This window comes from Chlorocebus sabaeus, chromosome 10, assembly GCF_047675955.1.
Source record: "Chlorocebus sabaeus isolate Y175 chromosome 10, mChlSab1.0.hap1, whole genome shotgun sequence".
NCBI lineage: Eukaryota > Metazoa > Chordata > Mammalia > Primates > Cercopithecidae > Chlorocebus > Chlorocebus sabaeus.
In genome coordinates, this window is record NC_132913.1 from 31762577 (window position 1) to 31775269 (window position 12693).

Here is a 12693-nt window from a genome sequence, read left to right on the forward strand (position 1 = left end):
TGAGAACACACCCCCAGAGCAAGGCTGGTGAGCCCTAGTGGTAAGAATTATCTGAAGGTGTTCTGAATCTCAACCTTTCAAGCTCCTTCAGGAAACGGTGCTGCTGAGATCAGTACAGGAGGAGCTGAGATTTCCCGCACACTAAAGTTGAAAAGCTCTCGCTCTCAACCTCCCCCCACCCCTCTGTCTTTCACTCTGCTGCTGTCAGTTTGCTGCCTGTACTTTGGCTGTCTCTTTTCCAGTCTCTACCCTGTGAGTTTCTGGCCTGCCAATTTCAACTTGAAGCTTGACTGGGCTGATTTGATGCAAATACCTCCAGGGAAAACCCTGAAACTGATGAACAGTTATGTCAAGTCGATTTTGCACCATCGGGAAAAGGTAACCTCTGCGAGAAAAAAAACAACAAGGTTAAAGAGACAAGGGCTTTTCACGTGTAATACCTCTGCTGCACATCTCGTTCACTGTTTACCATCCCTCAGAAATTGTAACTGTCAGAATTAGTCCTAATTGCAGATGCGAAAGCTGCCATTATAATAAAAACAGAGGCAGTGCAGGCATTAAATGTAGCAGCCTAATTTGTGAGACTACAGAAAAGGTAGAGTAAATGAATATTTCATTACTTTAATTACCAGGGACTACTCTTTTCTTGCTGTCTTATGATAAGTGTTGCTGTAACTAGCAACAGCAAACATCCACTAAAACATAAAGTGCAATAATCGTCCTGCTGTCAGGATCACCACTTTAAAATACGAGCAGGGAAAAAATATAATGGTTTATCTATTTCTTAGAGATTGCAGAAGTAGAAGATGGAAATTCATTTAATGTAGGGGGAAGAAAACGCACACACAAAGGCACCAGTAAACAGGTTTTAGCCAGAGAATAATGGCTTCGAGAGAGAAGAAGAAAAAAAAACCCACAAAAATCCAGTTGACTACACATTTGAAATGTTAGCCCTAAAAGAATGCTAGAAAGTGAAAAGTAGGAGGTAATAGTGTTTGGATTTTTTAAGGCAAAATTTTGTCTGTGTTGCACAATGTAATAGCTTGAACATTAGAAAATAAAACTCAAGCGACTGGGGGAAAGACAAGGAAAGCAAGTGGTTTTCAAGTGATTAAGCAAAGGTGGAAAAAGTTCAAGTTGGCAAAAGTTTAGAAGCTCAGTCCAGTTCCATTTAAAAAGACTAGATAAAGCCTGCCAGAAAAAGGACTTTGCCTGCAGTTTCAGAGTACTGATTCATAAGATTTGGGGAGTATCAACAATTACTCACCACTGACACCTTAAAAAAACCCTGGGCACCTCTACGTAAATGTGAATTTCAGGTAAAGGGGCAAAGTGGGATGGGAGGTGGCTGGATGGTGGGAGGTGGGAGGTGGGCTGGGAGTGGGGGGTGTGGTTGAGGAGGTTGCTGAGACTGGTTGAAGCCAGCCTGTCTCTGCATTTATCACTCTGTCCCACAGGAGGTGTTTGTTCAACATAGCAGTTTGACAGCACAAAAACACTGTGGCCAGAAGCCCTATCAAAGAACCTACTGACACGTATCATTTGTGGTCTTGGTTTCACAGGGCAAGGCTACCTCACACTTATCTGCACAAGTATAAAACTCCACACATTTCTAAGTGTTCAGTATAGTTTTAAATCTCCCGCACCCTTTTTTCTTCTATATGTTGTAAACACTACTTTAAAATACCATCTTTATTCAGGACTCCAGAATACTGTTTTAAAAACCAAAATAATTTGCAATCAGTTTAGGATAATCTGTGTTAAGATTGGTTATACTGAAGGAAAATGCGAGAAAACAGTACAAAAGCACAAAACTAGTAATTTATCCTAAATAATACACTTAAAGCTTAGATTAATAGGTGTAAATTTCGTAAGAGTCATGTGACATAGGGAACACATTTCCCCCCTACAATAAATCCTACTAGACAAGAATCTACATTAATTCTTCGCCTCTACTATTTTTGTTTAAGTGTATTTCATTCACAAGCTAGATGACTGTAGTGAAAGTTAAAGAGGAAAATTCTCAGAGTTTGGATCCTAGGGTGCATTTGTGTTTGTGTGCATGTGGGAATGTGTGCACACGGGCTGTATTTAGTTTTCAAATTCCCATCAGCAGAGCAAAGGTGATGGGAAATCTTTAGAGGACAACCGTTTTGCTCAGAGATATTTCCCTCTTAATGGGTCTATTTATTATGAAAACACAGCTTACTGAGTTCCTTATATATAAACCTCACCTCTTAAAACTGAGAATTCTCATGATGTGAAACACTTCCATTGATATTCATGGTGTCTAAAATAGAAACATAGGTACTTCCAAGAATAGGCAATTGCAATTTCCTTGATTACAGTTACTTGGATATACAAGACAATAAATACTTTCTTAAACTAAGAAACAGTGAAACATATATATTACCTTTATAGATCACTTGGACACTGAATTCCTTGAAATTTACTCATCCATTTGAGAGAAAGAAAAAAAGTCTCAGATTTTATATAGCACAATATTTTAATCTGTTCATCTATTACTGATTATTTCTTATTTGGGAGGAGGCAGTGACTATCACCTTGTCAGGAGTACCTTTCCTAGAGTTATAAAAAAATAAGAAACAGTATATAAAGAACAAAAATCACTATGTTGTCATATGGGCAACATAACTATTAAAGAGGAATCCATTACAGATTTTTTTTTATGTAGAATACATTTTAGGAAATCATTAATGACAAATACCTATTCCCAAAAGAATGTGGTCATCTCTCTCTCTCACCTGAGATTATTTTTCAAAGTTCCCACCTTACTTTATCCTGATAGATTTAAAAATATACTTTCATATATTTGTGATATATAAAGGTGGCCAACTGACCAGTTACCAGTTCTGTGTTTATTGTTTGATTAAAAGAATATCTTCTTTTACACAGGATTTAAAATTTTAACTTCAAAAGATTCAACTGCAGAATTAGACCTCTTCTAGTTTATAGTAAAGTGCTGTGTGGGTTTAAGATGAAATCACACACAGCAACCAAGAAAAATTCAGAACAACTTAAAAATGGATTAGATACAATAGAATATGACATTTAATCCCATAGATTATAGGAAAAGTTATTTGGAGTCTTAATTTTATAGCAGCACTCAAAAGAAAGAAAGAATGAAAGGTAACCTGAATATGCACACTAACAGTTCCGTATTGTCTTCTAGTTCTAACCACTACTTCAAATTTGAATCCCTGGGCCCATCTCAGTAATAAAACTAAATTTGTAAATAATCATGAATCATTATGATGATTACATTCCTCAATTGAAAAAATGAAAGCAAAGTACAATCAGACCCTTCTTGAAACGTTTGCTCCCCTTACACTCTTAATGTGTCTGTGCTGCCTGCTCTTCCAAAGTCTGGTTTTCAGAAACCCATATTAATTTCTAACCAAGGCTGCAGCACCCACTGTAAACGTACACGGCTTTATCAGTTCTCATAGTTTCTTGGGTCACAAATGCACAATATCTGATGACACAGTGATCATCTTCCTTCTCCTTTCTCTTTTCAGATCCTCTAACTTTCCTGTCAGAAGCCTGAAAAAATATGTGCAGTTACTGTTGCTGAGGGGAGACAAAGTTTAACTTCTGGGTTGGCAATCGGAGAATAATTCATGAGCAGATTTCTAGCAAATGATATGATTTGCTAAATTTTGGTCTTTGATTTATATTTATGTACTCCTGCTACTGCTAAGGTTTTGCCAACCTCAATTAGATCATGAATGAGATCATTTTAATTCAGCCCCCAAACTGTGACCTGACCATGGTCTGAAAGTGTTCAAAAAGTAATTTTAAGCCTCCCTTTGATTTGAAAAGGAATACTGCATGCTTGGTCGTTCATACAAATAACATAAAACTTAATTATTGGATGATTTGGCAGAGGACCTTCTTGCCAAACAACAGTCAATGCCAGCTACTGTGATGCTGGCGCTGCCCAGGCCCCCGAGCCCACAGCCTCCTTGTATACGGGCGTTTGTTCATTGTGTCTCAGGGCAAGATGCTTTCAAATAGGATTCACGGATCTGGGAGGCAGGGTGCAACTTGAAGGGCGTACCATATTTATAACTCCAGTTTAAAAATGCTGTCTCACCTAGAAGGGAAGTAGATCTGCGCTGTCAAATCACCAGGAGGCTGTGACAAAGGGAGCTTGCAGCCTGACACACGGTGTAACAACATAGCAAACACCTTTAATTCCGTCATGTCTCATACCCTTTACTTTCTCACACATTTGTGGCTGCTCGAATGTTGACACCTACACTCTTTTTCAAAACTAAATAAGGCAATCTTATTTAAGCCCAAATGCAACACCTGTAAAGTTATTCTTGTGCCCAGCAAAAAATAACCATTAACTCCTTCCTCATAAATGCCTCTCTGCTTGCTTTGGAAAGTCTCAAGTTGGTAACGGCCAGCCTGAGGCCCTGACTCTGAGGTTCACATGACCTCCCAGGTTTGGACAGATAGGCAGTACTTCCCCCTTGAAAAGATGCGAAGGCTGAGATCATATCACTGTCCGAACTGGCCTCTCATAGCTTTTCAAGTTGAAGCCCCTTTCTTCATCACAAACTTCTGGTGTCTTTTATAGGAAGGAGAGAGGCCCCAGCTGCTTCATTCCCTCTAGCTACCGTAGTCTAATATTTTAAAAGCTAGAAATGAAAATAGCTTTTCTAAAGATATTTCCTGGAATTTTTAATGTGCTGCCTTGATTCCTTTTCTCTATCTTTTTTTTTTTTTTCCCTTGCCAATTATAAACCACCATTTGGAGGGCTTATGAGCAATGTAAGTCCACCTCATCTAATTAAACCACATTGTTTTAAAAGCTTGAACAGTTTTCATGCCTATAAGACTTGTCTGAATAATAAACTGCTAGAGCCAGAATTCTGAGTGTCTTTGGAGAGCCAGGATTTTATCTGCTGAGCGCAAGGGGTCAGGCACTCAAAGAGTTAAAGAGTGTTCCCGCATTGCTGGGTAGGTTAATATCACAGCTGCCTGGTAAAGCATTATCCCAGTACCTCACTTAACAAAAGCCTCCTTTTGCAAACAGACTCCCACTTTCCCCCCAAGTGTCCAAAGGTGTTTACTGAAGTAAATCTGCCTAAATCCTTCATTGCTTGGGTCATGGGGGTGGATAGGAGGGGTGGAAGGTGTAGGGATAATCTCTTTTTGTAAATTCTGTAAATCTTCTGGGAAAAAGAAAAAAAAATCAGGAATCTGTGTCACATGTTCGCATACAACTTCTAATATATCCGTTAGTTTTGCTCTTATAAGTGAAATCTTCCACAAGAGCTACTGGAAAAGCCCCCGTTTCAAATCATTCACTCTGCTGTTGGAAGAGATTGCACTTCCAAAGTTTGTGTGTGTGTGTGTGTGTGTGTGTGTGTGTGTGTGTGAGTGCACTGTATCCTTAATCTAATTGTTGGGAGAAAACTACTGGTATCTCAAAAGTGGTTTCAGAAAGGGGAAGAAAAAGACAAGACAGTGTAGGAGCAAGATAATGTCGCTGAAAAGTTGTCACGAGAGGTTTCTGCTCTTGCTGTGGTTTCATTCCAATACCATTAACTGCATGTTACTTTTGCATGTTGAAAATGGTGGCAAATAACACAGTAAAACCTGACAGGTCTGCCTGCGAGGGTTTAAACAGTTCCCAGGAAGGAGGCCTTTAGGCACAAACTTTCTCTCACAAGAGAACGTGAATACCACCAACCCCTCCCTACAAATCCTGAAGCATCCAGTTTGAGATACAAAAAGGCTGTCATCTCACAAATGTTAAACATACTAAAAAAATCTGAAAAAAAAGTATGGAGAAGGTGTGAAAAACGTGGCACTTTACAGCCCTCAAAGCTTTTTAAAATAGCACAACTTTTCCCCCTAAAATTCTTTTCAGAGAATTTTTTTTTTTCCTTTTTGGCTCATTTGAGAGTTTCTTCTTGGCTTTTTTCCCCTTTCATTTGAAAATATGAATTATCATAAAAAGTCAGGGGGAAAAATAGGAAAGTCTTTTCCAGTTTTCCTGAGGATTTATCAGTGTGTTCAGGCTGGGTGTGAGGACCCGTCAGTGAAACCAGACCAGGGGCCCAGTCTCCAGCTCGCCCGTCCCTCCCACCCCCAGGGCCCTCACCTCTCTGGTCCGCTGGTAAACAGTCAGACTTATTAAAGCCAAATTGTAGGCAGCACTTAAGGGCGGGAAGTCCACACACCTGACCCCAAATCTAACAGGCTTCTGGGGGAGAATTCGATCCCCTCCTGACACTTTTTACCTCAAGTGTTGAGCGGGTGGCCATGAATAGTACAGACATGCCATCTTGTAACACTATATGCCTGTCAGGAGGGACAGGGCCTGGTGGAGCATCAGCTATATAAGGCTGGTAACTAGGGGAAGCCCAACAAACAGCCACAAACACCTAAGTTATTTTACTCAGCTACTACCCTGTGCCTGTCTCTCTCTCTCTCTCTCTCTCTCTCTCTCTCTCTCTCTCTCTCTCTCCCCCCTCTCTCTCTCTCTCTCTTTCTTTTCATCTTGGCTTTCTGTGGCAGAATGCAAATGGAGCCTGCCGGCGGTGAAAGGGCTGAATTGTGATTAAGAAGAAGAAGAGCTCCTTTCTTTGTTCTCCCCTCAGGGGATGTTTACTGGGAGAGACACAGCGGATCAGATATGAAAGGCATTCAGGTCAGCATTGATGTGAGCGAAAGTGAAATCATACCTAAGGCATTCAAAAGACCGCCGTGTCAGGGGTTCAGCTAACGGTGCAGCTACTGTGTGTGTGTGTCTTCCCGGAGAGGCAAAAATCTTTTCACAGACTGGCAATTTTTTTTCCCCTCTCTAATTTACTACAAAATTACAAAAGTTTTTCCCCCGTTTGCCTCCCACCAGATGACACAAGAGTTGATATTTTCTCTCTTCATGGACCGCACGCGAAATCAGACCAACTTCTAATAACTGTGTTTCCTAAATGAACCAGCAAGGCACCATCTGAACTGTGGTTTTCTTTTAAACAGGTGTATTCATGTGGGCTACGTATATGCATAATACGTAGGGGGGAACGGAAAGAAGAGAAAAGCCAAAAGATACATGCATGGATGGCTTTTCTTCTTACCTCCCTCAGAGGAAACACAACACACACACATGCACATGCACAGCATAAAAACACTACAGAACACCTTAAAACGAAATCCTTTATTTACTTTGTAACTACTAGTTACACTTTTCCTGAGAGCTTTCGCTCTGACACAACTGTCACCCAAGATAAAAGTATTTGGCACATAGCTATTAAGTCAAAGGCTTCCATGGAGGCTACTGATTATTATCGTTTTCCTTTTAAAAACTGCTTGATGAAGAAATACTTGGATCTTACTTTTTAAAAGTTTACCCTCCCCACAGCCCAAATAGTCATTCAATAGATTTTCCAAGTGGTAAGCTGATGCTGTTGGCATAAACAGAGCTATGTAAATACATACAAAATTCACAAATCACAGCAAACATACAAATAATGAGGAGGTGCCTGGATGTTTCAAGGCTTAAAAATGAAAAGGAAAATTACATTTCATCTTCTGATTGCTAAAGACAGAAAAGAAATAAAGAGGGGAAATAGGGCTATATTTATTGGTTTAAATTATCCTTTCCTCTGCTCTGAATTGTTTTTTTTCAACCTTCACATCTTGGCTAAAAAGCATATTTGGGCTTATGTTAACATCTGCTTTTGTGGTGACATTTAATTCTGTATATTTTCAACTAGTGTTTCTGCATCACAGATTTTCCTCCTTTATCTCTTTGCTCTGAAAAGACAACCAAAGAGCAATCAAAAAGGTGTCTGACTTGGCCATTCAGACAATTGCCCCCTTGTGGGAATGCGGGAATGAATGGTACAGTGGACACCCCAGCACCATTGACGTTATAAACATGTAAATGAAACACATTAGGGCAGACAATCAATTGTCTGTGAGCATTGCAAACCTGCACTCCCTCTCTCTGTGACAGGCACAAAATAGTGTCCACCTTGGGAAGCCACGGTGCTGAGAGGAAAAGGACAAAGAATTTCCTTTCACACAGAAGAAAATGCACCTTAAAAGCCTTGGAAGAATGCAGATGACAAAAACTGTTGCAAGGAAAAGAATCTCCCACATCTTAGAATAAACGCGGCACTGCTAGAGAGGTTAGCAACGCCCTCCTTTCCTACCTTCAGGGTAAATACACATTTTTCCCAGGAAATATTATCAATATGGCATCAAGGTCTTTAATAACCTCTTGGAATTTTCTTTAAGCAAATTAAGAAAGAAGGGAAACACTGAAACCTATGACATGGCAGTTGAGCAGGGAACTTTAATCATGGTTTTACTCTATTTGAGAACAAATGGTTGAAGATGTGAATTTATTTCTATTTGGCAACAGAGAAACAATGTAAAGTTTAAAATTCTCAGCCCACCCTTACTCCTGGTGGACTGTCACTCTATGGACACTACCAGCCTACTGGCTCTGCTACGAAGGAAAGCATGTTTCTACCCCAGTTGGCTTAGTTTTTCCAGACCAAACTAAAACAAATAGATCAGCCTAGATACATAGCCCCCAGCCTTGTGTGTGTGCAGCATGACAAAACTTGCAGAAGATCTCCACAGAGAAAAAAGGATGGAGATGGATATCTTTGGAGCACCCTCAGAACTGGTACCTGCCACACAAGCTGCCCGAGTGCTTTGAGAGTCAGCAATACAGGCTTCCTATAAGCTCATCAACTTTACGAAGAAAGCTACTTGCCAAAGATTTCCACACTTTGCAAAGATAACCAAGTCTGGACTGACTGTGATCCGAAGGAAACTTTCCTAAGTGTGTGTGACTCTCATTGCCCCATCCCAACTTCACCTCTCAAGAAGGAGAGCTAGGAGTCACCTCCTGGAGAAGGGGTTGACTGCATTTTCTTTCCTTTTCATTTAAGCATCTCTGAAACAGGAGCAACTTCTCTGTCCCTCATTGCCTCTAACCATCACTACTAGCACCTCCACTCCTTTACGGAAGTGGTAAAGAGTGAGGGCTTATTTTAAACAGGGATAATCATTTCTGCTCTTCTGATTGTTTCTCCTTTAGGATCCAAAGCCTTGAGAACATTCAACTTGATCCCTGTTCTTTGCCACTGAAATTCAGAGACCAAAAGCATTTGTAAAAAGCTCCCCTTCTCCTTCACACTGTCCCCAACCCTTTAGTGGAAACTCCGGAGAAAAATCAAATTTAACGTTTCTTTCCTTCTTCTACTTCCTTTTTCTCTCCTCCTAATTCAGTTTTCCTTTAAAAGACAACTTTATTCCTTTCTCTGAAACAAGCAGTTTCCGGATTTGATTTTTGCTACAACGCGCGTGTATCTGTGAGATTTTTCAGAGACTGATGCTGGAAGGCGGGATGGGGAGGCAGACCCCTCTTCCCAGGCTCCGTGGGAGGTAGGAGGGAAGCAGGAGCATCCCAGGACCAGCTGCCCGAATCAGGGGCAAAAGCAACAAACTTTGCAAGTTACAAACGGGCCGCACCGGTGGCAAGCAGCAGCAGGGCATCTCCCGCTCCGAGTGCTCATTTCTGACTCCAAGGCTGTGTGGAGATAGTGGGGTATAATCAGGGGAAAGAAAAAGGGGGGCTGGGTTTTCCCCCTCCTCTCCAGCTTCAGTGAAAGTGTTACAAAGTGAGTCAGGCGACTGAGGATCATCTGACTGAACTTTCTTGAAACCGACACACATTCTTGTCTGCGGGCAACTCGCTTTTTGCCTCCTTCCCCCTCACCCCACTCCCTCTTTCCTCCTGCACATCTTATTTTCTGGGAAGAGATTTCATCCTTTCCATGTGGGGGAAAGGAGACTGACTGCCCGCTATGGGTTAAGTTGGCCCTGGCACTGCCTCTGCCAGGCATCTTGCTAGCCTGAGAATCTGGAAGGTTGTATTTTAGATACTTGTTTCTCTCTTTGTACATTTATTTTTCTTCAACTGCCTCCCTCTCCTTTCCTTTTTATTAAATGTACACAGCATTGTCTTCTAACCCATGTTCTTGAGCAGCCTTTCAAACACACACACTGCTTTACACGTTTTATCTCCTTGTCGCCTTAGTCTATATATACACTGTTGACTTCATTAAAATTATATAAAGTGCCATTCTAGGTTCCTGGATGACCATCTTTTTATCCTTTCCAGCTTCTACTTCTACGATTATTATTGCCATTATTTCTGTCCAGGAATTTCTATATGATTTTGATAAGCATCATCATATGTAGTGTTATCAGCAAAGACACAAGCTCAAAAGTGACATCTTTTCCATGAATCCAGGAAAGAAGAAAAATCCACTCAGTTCAGATAAATCCTAGCAATTCCCAAAGGGAAAGGCATTGGATACGTGTTTGATGAGAAAGAAAATGAAAAAGGGGTGGGGTGGTAGCACTCTTCTACCTGCTTCTCAAAACCAGAACATTGCTCAGTCAGATTAAACCCAGTGAAAAACACTGACAAGCAACCAATATACAGCATGTTTTCCCATAGCTTATTTGGAAAAAGAGACAGGTAACAGTCAAAGTTAGAGAAGCTGTAAGCAATAGACAGGCTTGATGTTAACTGTGCAGGATCTGGGCTAAATGCCTTAAAATGCGCAATTCAACTTTCCACTTCGGAATGTGGAGGTTTCTCCCAAGTTAGTGGCTGGGTGGAGGGGAAATACTTGCAGTGTCCATGACTGCGGACATCTCTGGCACTCCACTCCACCTGCGAAGCCCCCAACGGGCCTCCCTCTCTGCCAGGTCCCTCAGGGGTTCCCAGGAAGCCAGGATCCCTCTATTTCCTTAGACCTGGGCTCTGGCCTGACCTCACTGCTAGGGCCAGGCTGGCCAACGGTGGCAAAATCCCGAAGGAGGAAGGCAAGAAGAAATGCACACTTTAAATAGTCTTCCCTGCAAAAGAACACTTCTGGGAGCCTTGTTTTAAATCTCATTCTCTTTTCTCTCAAAAAAATGACTGTTTAAGAGAAGGGGGAAAAAAGCTTCCTTGACACAAAGCTTTTGTTATCCAGTTGATCAGCAATGTGCTTTAGATACTTGTAAGAGGGGGAAAAAAGCCCCACAACAGACATTGATTTTAGAAAATCAATAACCAACATTTAATAAAAGGAACAGAGGAAACACAAGAGAGGAGAGGGGGACATTAGGTGTAATTTTAGTGTCTACTAAATTACTCAGAGATGGGGAAGGGGAGGTCTCCTGTGTAAGGACCACCTTAAATAATGCCAGACACCAGAGTGAAAAAAAAATTAAATTAAGAGAGAGAGAGAGGGAGAAAGAGAGAGGGAGAGACTTAAAAAGCAGCAGCCTGAACTGAATCTTGGGGAAGCAGCTCGGAATATATTATTGTACTTGTTTTTCTGTAATACTAAGCCAAGCAAATAGATCAAAGACAGCACAAAGGGGAAAGGCAGGATAACGTAACGAACAGTTTCTGACTAAAATTCCTCTATCACTCCCCCATATGGTTCGACACCTCCACCACAACAAGCAAAAGACACACACACGCACACACACGCGTACACACACAAAACCTAGACACACACAGAGAGAGAGACAGAGAGAGAGAGAGAGAGAGAGAGAGAGAGAGAGAGAGAGAAGCATCATTTGTCTCTAATCAAAATTCTCTCGTCTTTGTGTTTTGCTCCTTCCAGCACCTCACACTGCGCCCCCAGCCGCCCCCTCCCCGCGCCGCGCAGCTCTGGGGCAGGCCGGGGGCGCGCACAATTGTCTTCTCTAGAGGAAAGTTGCTCCAAGTGGGCCCGGGCGGTCCCCGAGAGGCGCGGGCTGGGGCTGCGGAGGCCGGGAGGCCGGGTGGGCGCTGCGTCCCCGCGCCTGCCTCGGGAGCGTCTACGCGGCCCGGCACCGGGTGATCAGGCGAGAGCGAGGGGAGCGAGAAGTTTCCTTTCCGAGTCTGGGCTGGCGCTCGTTCGCTTGTTTGTTTTCGGGGGTTGGTTTCTTTCTTTTTAAACTCAGTTATCCTCCGTCAGCTCCCCCACCCCCACCCCCGGCACCCTCGCTAGTCCCCAGCCCTCTCCCCTCCCCCAGGCGCCTTCCGCAGTCTTGCCAATCACTTTTCTCTTTTATTCCCACGATTTTGTTTGGGGTAATACCTAGGGGGTCTCTCTCTCACTCTCTTCCTCTCTCTCTGTTTCTCTCTCTCCCCCCTCGTCCCTTCTCTGGCTCTCTCCAAGATAGACCTACCAAACTGTCACCCCCCCTTAATATCCCACCTCTGATCGCGTGTGCCCCTCGAACCCCCATCTCCTTCCTCCTTCCTGACTCAGCCTGGATAACGGGCTCCTCCAGACCATGTAGAAACTGCCGGGAAAAGTCTCACTGCGCCCTGTGACTCCTTGAGTCCCCGGCCTGGGGGCCAGAGCCTGCTGGAGAGGAGTCATCCGTCCCCAAGCCATCACCGACCCCACCGGACCCCGCGCGGGGCCGGCCGACTCCCTCCCACCCCGGGGTCTGGGCGCGATGGGCCGGGCCCCGCTGCCCACGGACCGTTACTTGGCGCACGGAGAGGCGGCCGGGCGACTCCGGCAAGAAACTTTAAGCCTCGCTAAGGCGCAGCCCCAGTTACCCTCGCTTGCCTTCGCAGTCTCTCTGCCACCCCCCGCCCCCGCCCCGGGATCCTGCGCGACCCAGTGCCTG

General features: G+C 43.1%; 1 protein-coding gene across 3 annotated transcripts in view; it reads right to left on the reverse strand.

The window, feature by feature from the left end:
* The window catches only part of ZEB2 (zinc finger E-box binding homeobox 2), a 134533-nt gene that overhangs the window by 118364 nt on the left and 3476 nt on the right, over positions 1 to 12693 (reverse strand). The gene's annotated exons all lie outside the window — the stretch shown is intronic.